The sequence below is a fragment of the Pteronotus mesoamericanus genome, unplaced genomic scaffold (assembly GCF_021234165.1).
Source record: "Pteronotus mesoamericanus isolate MK-2021 breed Mesoamerican mustached bat unplaced genomic scaffold, CSHL_Meso_final contig_20, whole genome shotgun sequence".
NCBI lineage: Eukaryota > Metazoa > Chordata > Mammalia > Chiroptera > Mormoopidae > Pteronotus > Pteronotus mesoamericanus.
The window spans coordinates 70,357,601-70,370,382 of NW_026555085.1; the positions used below are offsets into that span (position 1 = coordinate 70,357,601).

At 36.9% G+C, this 12,782-nt stretch overlaps 1 protein-coding gene across 1 annotated transcript in view; it reads left to right on the top strand.

The window, feature by feature from the left end:
- SLC35F1 (solute carrier family 35 member F1) overlaps positions 1–12,782 on the top strand; it is a 357,318-nt gene that overhangs the window by 197,772 nt on the left and 146,764 nt on the right. The gene's annotated exons all lie outside the window — the stretch shown is intronic.

Here is a 12,782-nt window from a genome sequence, read left to right on the forward strand (position 1 = left end):
TATGGTCAACAATATTCTAATAACTATGGATGGCATCAGATGGGTATGAGATTCATTGGGATGATTGCTTAGTAAATTATAAAATGTCTAGTCACTAGGGTGTACACCTAAAACTAATATAATATTATATGTCACTGAAATTTTTTTAAATGATTTTTTAAAAAGTACAAATTGGTAGTTACAAACTAGTCATTGGGCTGTAAAGCACAGCATAGGGAATACAGCCAATAATATTGAAATAACTATGTATGGTGCCAGTTGGGTATTGGAAATATAAGGGGAACACATTGTAAAGTTTATTATTTTCTAGCCACTATGCTGTACCTTTGAAATCATATGGAAAAGGTATGGGAAAATAATATTGAAAGTAAACTGTAATTTCAGGGGAAAAAAACCCACACCTGATGACCAATAAGCATATTTTCCAAGCTTGCATTGTTTCTTAGAATCCTGAAGCTTTGTGGGTTTGTTCCACCCTCAGCCACAGAAATCATTACAGGCTACCAGCCCAGGTTCCTGGGGATACAGCTTCCCTAGACGGTGTGCCAAGCCAACCCATCCGGATGTCTACGACCTTCCCCTCCCCAGAGTGGCACGAGATGATGGGACTGGGTCAATCTCAGTTGTAGAACCTACCGTCGTCTTTGAACACCCTTCCCCAGCTTGATACTTCTGTGCCCCTACCGCTAGTCTAATCCCCTCCATGGGATCAGAAACAAAGGACCATTTGTTTCAGCCCTGTTTTCCTTCCCAGTCAAAACTGTTCTGATGCCAATGAAGTCAAAATCTAAGAGGAAAAAATATAGGGGAAAAAACACGTAACTAAATGCCTCAATAAATTATTTTCCTATCAACATAAAGTAAATCTTAGTCTCTTTTTAGCTAGTCTTTCTGAAGATAATATAGTAGCTGTTTCACTCCAGGAAGAAATGATTCAAGGTCAGCCTGACCTCTTACTCATTTCATGACAATATATCAGCAACCAAGGCATTAAACAAAACCCATTCTGCCTTTTCCATTCATAGAACATCATTAGGTTTATCTGAGATGTGCTTGGAAAATAATCTAATTTATCTTGTTCCAAGTAATTTAATTAGAATTCATTTAAATTTGGCAGAAAGCATACATTATATTACATGTAGCACCTTGATTCATTTTGTTTTTACTTTAAAGTAAAAGCTGCACTGGAGGTATTTGGCCTTGCAGTATTATATACAAATTAATCCATTTCATGTATAAACTAACTGGTCCTCAGGAGCACCGAGGAAAACAAAATGTGTACATCATTATGCATGCCACACACAGCTCATTTGAATTTAACCTTTTTGGCAATGTGTGTGCTGGTGAGACATGTACTTCAGTGTCAGTTCACTTATACTTTTAGATATGACATCTTTTTAGCCTCTCCTTTGTCTTCCATCAGACACACACACATAAGTGGATCAATAAAGGAAAAGAAATGATATTCAGACTCTATTCAAATCATCTTTACAGTCACTATTAAAACTTTAAGGTGTCAATCCAAAAGCACAGGCAACAAAAGCGAAAATAAATAAGTGGGACTACATCAAACTAAAAAGTTTCTGCACAGCAAAATATACAATCAACAAAATGAAACAGGCAACCTGCAGAATGGGAGAAAATATTTGTGAACCACATATCTGATAAAGGGGGGTTAATATCCAAAATATATAAGGAACTTATATAACTCAACAACAACAAAAACAATTCAATTAAAAAATGGACAAAAGACCTGAATAGACACTTTTCCAAGGAAGACATACAAATAGTCAACAGGTATATACAAATGTGCTCAGCATCACTGATCTTCAGGGAAATGCAAATCAAAAGCTCAATGAGACATCACTTCACACCTGTTAAATGGCTATTATCAAAAAGACAAGAGATAAGTGTTGTCAAGAATGTGGAAAAAAGGTAATCCTCATGCACTATTGGTAGGAATGTTTCTTGGTTCAGTCATTACAGAAAACAGTATGGAGGTTCCTCAAAATATTACACAGAGCTACGGTATGATCCAGAAATCTCACTTCTGAGTATATAGCCAAAGGAAACGAAATCAGCATCTCTAAGAGACATCTATCTGTACTCTCGCTTTCACTGAAGCATATTTCACGGTAGCCACTATATGAAATTACCTAAGTGTCCCTTTATAGATGAATGGATGAAGAGAATGTATATATGAATAGACAAAATGCATATATAGTCATTTGTTGATATTTTAGAGTATCAAGAGAACAAAAGACAGAGTTTTAAGCTCTCATCTTCAGGGATAGTTCAAAATAACTAGTGTCTGGAAATTGTTTTCCTGTGAATGAGCAAACATGCCATACTGGAACACAATTGTCCTTAGCACCACAATCTTAAGGGGCCTGGCACCATAAGGGTGCCATGTGCCAGTGGACAGATAGGGACTTAATAGTTAATTTTCCAGGAAGAGAGTCACAGGATTGTCATCCAAGTTGTTGGTAGCCATGATCAGTTTAATACAGCAGGAGTCCTCCCAGGCTGTGGTTCAAGTATCAAATGGGGGTAACAAGTATCTTTCCCCTGTATTTTCTTGATCCCCAATTGCCTATAGCTGAGGCATTCACAAGTAGAAGGCAGGCCCTCTGCCCTCTTGGTTTACCAGAGCACTGAGGCTGTCAGCCTGTCTCAGCATTGTGCTCAGCGGCCAGCCTGCCTTAGGGCAGCTATAGGACCCAAGGAGCTTTAGATGCTTCCAAGAATTTAGGCAAGGTGGTAGGGGGAGGTAGGTAGAAAATATACCTTTAACAAAACATATTTTTAGAATAAATTGAAGTGTTGGGTTTTTTTTTTTTTTTTTAGTTCTTGAAGTTTTGCTTAATTTCCTCTTTAGTGGAATGTTAAAAAATTTAATGAGGCCATTCCATTTTTTTTTTTAATTTGAAAGACAAAATATTACCCTCTTTTTTTGGTATTCTGCCACACAGGCATTGAGTGCTCTCTGTATGTCAGACAGTTTGGAAACATTGTTGCAGCGTGTACTAGGTGAGGTAGGTGAAGTGTGTCAGAGATCTGAAATTACTTGCATTTACTCAAGTCTTACCTAAGAAAAAAGGAAGGAAATGTGGTTTGTACGTGGTTTCCGTAGCAGACACAGAAAGTGACCGTTTCCCTAGCAGTCCACATTGTAAGCCCTGAGGGAAGGAAGGCACCTGCCCGTCTCCTCCAACTCCGAGGAGTGGGTTTCACCCAGCCAGGCATATCAGGGCACACCGCCCTACTTTAACAGATGGTTTCACAGTGAACTCAGGTACAGGAATGGTGAGTGCACAATTTAGACCACTAAAATGACCCTCTTTTTTCCTGTTGTTCTTTAAACAGTGTCAGTGACTTCCCACAGCTTGAGGGCCTGAGACCGGTTTTCAGTCAGAGCCTTAGCAGAGGCTCTACGTGTAAGAACAGGCTAATGTCTTTTACCTAGAACATGATTTGAATGAGAAGGTTCGTTTTCTAACCTGCCTGATATTTTTGTTTGACCTCGTGTTTTCACCACACGGCTTAGTCTTGATATCTTTTAAAAAGTTGGGACATTTTGTATTTCATGAAGCAACTAGAGTTGTCTTTTAACAAATTCATCGATTTAATGTTTGTTTGTTTTTACTTTTCCACCAACCCCTCTTTGACTCAACCATTAGAAATCTCCCTCAGGTCACCCTGACACAGGAACAGGGTCTCCCACCTGTCCATTTTCTGTCTTCTTCCATCTTAAAAGTAGCTGAGAAGTTCCAGGGATTTCTCAGTTAAGGACTTCCCTTCTGTTAGTCTTTTCCTCTCTGAACCTTAAAGCAGGAATGGCAATAATAAATTTTTATTGTTGTTACAGTAATTGCTACAGTAATAATTTCACCAGCTCAAATTTCTTCCCAGGCATTATAATATTTAATTATGGTAAATATCCAGTTTTCATTTTTGCAGGCCTTACCCTCTAGCATACATTTTTTCCAGCCCATGCTGCAAAAATTGAATTTTGAGTTGTTTTTCAAGGTAGCCTGTCAGAGGCACTGAGATAATGTTACTCTTTCACTGTCAGATCCTTGTAATGCCAATTGGAGTCATCTTTTGATAGAAAAAATGAAGAAAAATGTCAGCTCGGCTCCACTTAGAGCATCCTCTTATGACTTGAAAGCAAAAACCAGATGTATTTGTCTTCTAAAATTAGGCATGGTTTCCCTACGTATTTGTCCTAAGTTTCCTGCATGTTCTTCCAAGTAAAAGGCATAATTGATGATCTCAGTTGATTATACATTTTTCAAGCAGGTTTTAATTGTGTGTGGAGAAGTTCAGCACTTAGTGGAATCTAATTTTCCCAATTTGCTCTACTTCAAATGCACTGTACTTCATGCATACAAATTTGGTAAATACGTGATAAAATAATGGAATTTGACATGGGTCTTTATTTTAAAAGAAAGTGAATATCACCAGTCACTTGTATGCTTTCTTTGTTTTTATTTATTCAGTAGATGTTAAAGCTAAATGTTTGCCATTTGGCCTCAGGGTTCACTAACATCATTCAAAATGCAAAGTTAAAAGCATTTTGTAATGAAAAATGTCAGTCATTTAAAAATGCATAAAAAAAGGAAACAGCAACGCAGTAGACCTAAAAATGTCCTCACTTTTTTCCTATTCTCCAAGAAGATATTAGCAAGTGTAAGAATTCAAGTGAGAAATTCCTATTTAAAACTAAGATCTGTTAGTTTCAGAATAGTCATGTCAGATAAGATTCTTTAAATATTTCTCTCTCTCTCTCTCTCTCTCTCCCTCTCTCCCTCTCACCCCCACCTTTCCCCAATTTCTGAAGGACAGTGCTCCTTTAATCTTCCCAATTTTTGGAATAAGTTTATTATTCAGAACTTGAGGAAATAAGTCTGGGATGCATTTAGCAATATTTTCTCTAGTTTTTAAAAAAGTGTATCTAAGCAAAACATGGATTTAAGTAATCAATAAGTGTACTGGTTCAAATGTACTAAAAAGTAATAAGAGCTATTATTCTGAATATTTATCATGAGCCAGATACTATAGTAGGTAGTTTATATAAACCATCTCATTTAATTCTTTATGACAGTCCTGTGAGATATATATATATTATTATCCCCATTTTATAGATGAATCTACAGAAAATGAATTTCAGCCAGTTAGTGGCAGAGTCAAGATCCAAATTCATTTTCAAAACATAGTCTCATTTTGACATAATATTTTTTTCTCTGGAGGAATATGACAAAGGTGTTACCTTCTAAACTAATGATTAAAAACTCATCACTTAAATAAAATTTTTCCAAAGTGAGAGTACACATCTTTAGACAGCAATTTTTAACCAGCATGTCACAAGAATTTTTAAAGCATGCAGAACTGACTATTTAGTCTGGGGCACTGACCTCCTTTCCTTTAGATTGTCAAATAAAAAAATGACAAGAGCCAACACAACAATAGCCAGCTTGTATGAATGCCTGTCTTGAATCATAAATATATGGGTCATATAATAAAGTTGCATCTTATTTGTCATGTTGCATATAAGGTTGTATCTCATTGATTAATTCTTGGTACCATAAATCATTATATACAGGTATAGGCATTGTATTTTTTAAAAATTCACTTTGGGGAAAAAGGGTAGGTAATATTATTGCTATTTTTTGTAAATCAATCAAAATTATTGAGATCGGCAAAAGAAATATTTTTGGCATGCTGCAGAATTTTAGTAATTAGCTTATGTGTTCCATGAGATGAAAAAAGTTGGAAATAGCTGGCTTAAGGGAGAATACAAGATGATCCCCTAGAATCCAGGAAGAAAATAATAACATTATTTTGTATCCAAAAGAAAAAATATTCATTTTTGATGTGGAAACAATGAGAAAGTCATTAAGCTTGACTAATATTTTCTATTTTATTGTATTTTCCCATTCCCATTTATCCCCCCAGACCCTCTTCAATCTCCACCCACCCCCCCCATCCCCATACCCAGCACACTGTTGTCCGTGCTCATGACTGACTAACCTTTAATGTATAAATGGACCCTGGTGCAGTCACTCAATTTGTAGATCACATGGTCACTCAATTTGTAAATCAGATAATTGAAACTTCATTTTTTAACTGTGTTGTGATTTTATTTTTTTCTTTATCTTTTTTCTTTTCTACTTTAGTCCTGTCTTCCTTCCTTTTATCTTTCTCTCTTTTTAATAACAGCTTTGAGATATAATTCTTATACTATACAATTCACCCATTTATACTACAATTCAGTGGTTTTTAGTATATTAGTATTAAGTATTATAGAGGTATGTGCCACTAATATCACAATTTTAGAACATTTTATTACTTTAAAAAGAAACCTCTTCTGCTGTTCAAAACGCTTTGTAAAATCTTTTGTCGGAATCACCATCCGCTGCCCCATCGTATTTTTTTGAATCTCATCAACAGTCTGAAATCTCTCCCCTTTCAAAGATGATTTTAGTTTTGGGAAGTCAGAAGTTGCAGGGCGCCAAATCTGGGCTGGGGCGGGGAGGCCCTGAATCAGCTGGGCAATTTGATGTTTCACCAAAAATCTCTGCACAAGACATAATGTGTGAGTAGGCATGTTGTCATGATGAAGCTGTCAATCATTCATTGCTTCATCTCTGAAAGCCTCCTGAATCATCTGAATAGTTTCCAGGGAGGAATGTTCAAACTTAATGCAAAATGTGATGCAGATCCATTTCTCTACTCACTCACTCATTTTGAATGTGATGGTCACACAGTACACATGCTCACTCAATGGCGTCTACCATCCCCACTGAGTAGAATAGTAAAGTCGTCATTGTTTACGCACACACATTTCAGTCCACTCTCCTTGGCTGCCAGGTTACCTCAATGTTGTACAAACTGTTCTCATTGCATTAACAATGGCTCGACTTTTTCCGGGCAGACTTCATAATGCTCAATATCCTTACACTACTGGAGAAATTCTTCACTGTAAAGATGACTGTATTATACAAGAAAAACAAAATGGCAAAAGACTAAAACACATTCTTCTGTTGACTAAAAATGTTGAAAGATATGTAGAAAACCATTCTGAAGATTTAAAGATGGGAGTAATTAGAAGAATGTAGCTTTGCAATGTTGGGATGGAAGTACAGGTGTACCTGGCATCCTCGGCCAGAGGTGGATGTATTATGAAGCTATTGAAGTTTCTGGATGCCATACTTACACAGAGAGATATTTGGTTCTTCAATCTATCCTCCTACTGAAACTTTTTCCTCATTATAAAAACAGGATTTGGTCATAACTAAAGGAATGGACTAAGAAAAATTGAGATTATAGCAGGTGTTTACCTCATTTCCCTTGCTCAGAAACCCTGAAGAATGATTCCTACTGAATTTAAACTCTACCCAGCGCTTTAAATTCCTTTGCTTCTTACTTGTCTTTACCCATCTCTGCTATTATGATTCCCCCTGGACAGCCCAGTAGTTCCTGTGTTAGTCTCTGTTCCCAAGATAGTACAACATTTTCTTTCTTAGAATGGCATGCCAACTTCTCAATGCCAAATTACATCTCTTCCATTATTTAAAACAACAAAAAACTCAAAACTATGTTCTCCATGAAACCTTTCCAGATTTGCTTTACCCAATTCTAAAGACTGAAATTATCCCAATAACTTATAGCAGTTTTATACAGACTTACTTGAGTGGATAGGCATTTTTATGTTCTCAATTCAAATAGTTTCACTCATTTATATTCCATGTCCCTTTCAGCTTCTTGGAGGCAGAGGCCAAACATTCTCTTCTCATAACCTCCACTCAGCAGGCCTTGGCAAATGCAACTGATTGATCTATTTCTCTGTGGCTAATCCCAAAACCCACAGAGTGTGCACATAATAAGTGAGTAAAGATTGCTGGTAACTCAGTTATCAAAGAGTTTAATCAAAACACAAAAGAATAGATTTTGAGTTCAAAGATACCAATTTTAAGAGTTGATGATTACCCACCAGCATCTTCTAAAAGTCAGTCAGAAATATGGAATAGAAGGAAATGTAAAGAAGGAAGAATTTTTCTGTCTGCATTAGTTTCCTAGTGGTCAAGTGCACTGATTCCCCTGCACTACCTGGTTGCTGATGAGTGGGCACCAAGTAGGTCCCCACAAGGTCTGGCCCTCAGCATTAACCTGGAATCCCTAGGGTAGAAGGCACAAGGTGCAAAGTATGGGCATAAGGCACAGGGCCACTGGGATGTGCCCATGTAATGTTAGCGTGGTCTGTGCAGAGTTGGACATGGCAGCCACCACTGGAGCTAGAGTGAATGACCAGAGGCCTTAGAAATAGATGAGACCAAGAGGATTTGAAGGGAGCATAAGAAGTATCTTACACACTGACCAAATGTAATATCCTTACTTTACAGGAAGGAATCCAAGCCAAAGTGGGAGATGCCCAAGACTGTGGAGCTTAATTAGTGGAACTAGAGAGGCAGGCTTCCAACATCATGTTTGGTGCCTTTTCACGCTTCTGTGCTACTTCTCTAGACATACACCATATTGTAAACATGCACATTTGGAACTCGTTTTTCTCATACAGCATCCCAAATGTCTCCTACACTTAGCACCTTATAGGCTCAGTGAAATACTGCTTCAGAGGGCTTCCTTGTGGCTTATTTGGTTTCCTCTAAAAAAAAAAAAAAAACCTAAACAAACAAAGAAAAACAGCAACAACAAAACTGGTACAACAGACCAGAGGACAGATTAGATTTCATGAATGCCGAATCTGAGTCAAGGAAACTCCAGGTAATGTTAAACCTCTGGAGATGTGTATTTGCTTCTTGTCTAATAATCTTCTTACAAAGAAGTCTAATTAATACTTAAATGTGAAAAAACCTTTCAGCAAAGAGCTTCAAGAAGCCAATGTTCTAACTTCTAAAAACAGGAATCTTGTCAAAACATAGTAGAACACGTTTCTCTCACGTTCAAGCGATATTGTTTTTAGTCGAGGCAGTATGCGTGTGTTCTTTATGCATGCATATTGAATTCATATTCTGACGCAGATCTGACAAGACTTTCCAGAGAATAGTTATCAGAATGAAGATGTTGCTGCAGAACGGCTGATGTGCTCTGATTCGAGATGATGACATAATTGCTTCACTCCCCTGCTAACGGATTACAAAGCAGTGTGATTGTGTGACTCTATGCTGAAATTTTTCATACCTTTTTAAAGTAATGTATTCTTATAACTAAGGGAAGAAAACAAGATCAATTTATGTTTTATTTTAATCTTATTATTTTAAATATCTGATTTGTAAAACAGGTTTATTCACAAGGTTCTAAATTACATTAACTTAAGAGAACAAAAGCTTATGATAATGATTCTGTTGGTCTTTATGAATACAAGCTCTGTTTTAACAGGTATTCACCTTCCTGCGGTACTATTTTTCCTGAGACTCATGCATTTTTCATTGTCTGGTCATTCTGAATTTCAAGTGGATAGGATGTCCTTTTAAATGCATAAACAAAGAAGATGCAAATGTGTATCATAGTCTCCCCTCCATTTCTGCTACTAAAATTATAGGGACTATGTATCCTATGTTAGAATACATCTGGTGTGCTATTCTATATACTACATGAATAACCAACAGCTCACTGTGCAATATTTTACCCTGCACCATATTTAGCATCATTTTTGCAAGATAGCACCTTACCAGGCTTGTTCAAAAATGCATCAGAAAATAGCTTATTAATCTCAATGTCTAACTGGCAGATGGAATACAGTGAAAGTGGGATTATTTTTGTCTTTTAGAGCTAGTTGTTTCTGAAGATAGAATAAGCAGTCGTCTTTCAAATCTTCTAAGACCACTCTTTTCATTTATACATTTGTTCACTTGTAAATATTGTTCATTCATTCATTCTGTATTTGTGGAGTATTTCCTTTTCACCGCACAGTCTTCAGGGTACCAGGAACATACAAATGAGTAGAATACATTTTCTTCTCTTCAGGAGCTCATGAGTTGCACAGTATAATGAGTACAAGTAGAGATATGAGTATACAAATGAGAACATTTAATTCAGCCTGCTCTCCAGAGGGGATGGCACCTTAAGATTATGACGAGTTTGGTTGAAGGTACCACAGATCTACTTCAGTGGTTATCTATGGAAAAGAAAGTTCGGAGGAGTAAGGCAACAGTAAATGAGCTGAAAAGATCTTAACAAAGAGAGTGGTGTGAAGAACATTCTGTGAAAGAAGTCACCAAGAATATTTGTCCTGTCATAAAAAAGAGTTTGATAAAAGGAAGATGATGAAGGGAGTGGGGAGGTAGAATTAGCAAGATGTCAACATTGAGGTTTATTTATATTTTTATTCATTTATTCATTTATTTTGCTTTGGTGACTCTAGTAAGTTAGCTCAGCTGTGCAGACTGCAACAACAGCTGCAATATCCAGCTCCCTGCAGTTGGGAAAGGGCTCATGAACTAGTCTGATAAAAAGTCCCTTCCATCCCTTCCTCTTTTACAAGCCATGTTTATTAGCATGATGGATAAAATCATAATTCGGATCTTCTATTTAATCATAGCAGCAGCTGAATGACATGGCTACTAATTAAAAGCAGAAATTGAATACAGCAGATTTGTTGTTTTGTTTGGCTGGAGAAACAAGAATAAACTTGCGTTGACCTTTTGTTGAAAGGCACACATTACAGAAGTCTTGGTGGAACAGTTTTCATCAAGCAGTCAGGATGGCTTTTTTTTTTTCCTTTTCACCTTCCCCAGAATATTTCTGGCAACCAGTCAGTTATATTTCTCAAACTGTGTTCTGTGCCCTCTGTGAGGGCAAAGAGTGTGTTTCAGCAGCATAATGATGGTATAGCATAGTAATTAAGAGGTCAAGATTTGGAATCATATGATGTAGTTTCCAGGCAAACTCTTCGCCCTGCTAGCTCTGTGATCTTGGGCTGGTTTCCTAACCTCTCTAAGCATCAGTTTACTCATCTATAAAATGGAACAAAAATAATATCTACCCTATAAGGTTATTGTGAGGATTAAATAAGATCATATATACAAATCTAAGCCCAAGACTTGGCCCTAGTAAAATCTTATTAAATATGAATTAGTATTATTTTACCTTCTGGCTCCATTTCGTAGTAAGATATGTGGAAACTAAGCTCCAAAATCTCAGTCTAGTAGCTCCCCAATGACGAAGGCTGTCTTGCTCCTCTTTGTATATGTATTGCCTGGCGTGTAGAAAGCTGTTTTATGTTATATTGGCACATAGATATCACAAGGGCTAATATTTAATTCTCTTGTGTAAGCAGTCTGTCATTTTTGTGTGTGTGGCTTGATTTTGTTTAGGAAGGCACAAGCTACTGTCAAAGTTCAAGGTGCCATGGTTATAATTTAAGCAGCTCTAGCAATTACCATGTCATAGCAGTAGTTTTCAACCTTCGTTCCCCAAAGAAATACACTCCACCCATGACATCTTTTAGTGGACATACTTAGCATCAAGAGCAAGCTGTCCGGTATCTTAGCTGCCACTCTCCCCATTTCTCTTCCACTTAAGGATGTAAGTTATTATGCAAATAATCAAGAGTAACCCAAAGGATAATCATGAATCCAATGTAAACTAATTTTTTAAATCATTTCACATTTTCTTACTTTAACTGTAATTGTTCTTATTGTTATGTGGTAATTAGATCAAACTTCAAAAAATTCTTTCAATTATTCAAAATTCTTTGAAGTCAACAACTTTATTTCTTACACTTTCTGTCCACTTACTCACCACCAACTATCCCCTCTATGAAATCCTCTGTTCCCTTGGTTTCCGTTGCTATGGTACTCTTCATTCAGCCAACACTGGTCTTTCAAGGCTGGCAATGACTACAAATCATCTCCTATCAGTCCTCATTCTCCCTACCTCCAAGCAACATGTAGTATTATAACTACTGCCTCCATGAAGTACCTGTTCCCTTGGGTTCTTTGACACCAATAACTACCCTGTTTTTCCCCTTAGCTTTCTAACCACTTCTAACTCCAAAGGCATGCCTTTTCTTTTTTTCTTGGTCCCAATCTGGGGATTCCTCAAAGGTTTCCCCTAAGACTTCTTAGTCCCTCTCCTCTTCTTTGTTCCTTGGTGATATCCAGTTCCAGGATGTTAGCCATCTCTTGTGTATCACTTCTCATATTAATCTCCTGGTGGACCTTCCAATTCAACTTTAACCTCACAATTCCAATATTCCTGGATCATTTGGAGGTTCATCATCACGTTCAATACCAAAAATATTTATTATCTTTCCACTAAAACCAACTCCTTGTTATGATATTTAAAACTTTTTTATTTCTCAATTAGAGTTGACATTCAATATTATATTAGTTTCAGGTGTGCAGCATAGGGGTTAGACAATATTAACTTATGAAGTGTTCCCTTCGATAACTGTAGTACTCACCTGACCCCAGACGTAGTTATTACAATATTATTGACTATATTCCCTATGTTGCATTGTACATCTCTGTGACTGTTCTGTGACCACCGATTTGTACTTTTTTTTTCCCTCACCATTTCCACCCATGCCCCCAACACCCCTCCCATCTGGCAACCAGTTTGTTCTCTGTTCTTATCACACTTTTTGTGAGTAGATATATAACATGTCCCTTAGGCTGGCTTAAAAAGTTAATTCTGATACTTGTCTTTACCTCTGCCTTTAAAAAAATCACTCTAAATTTCAACAAAACCACTCAGTGTTATTTAGGCTTACCTCTGCATTTTCTTTAAGTCCTTCCATGTCCTTCTTCCTCTGAATG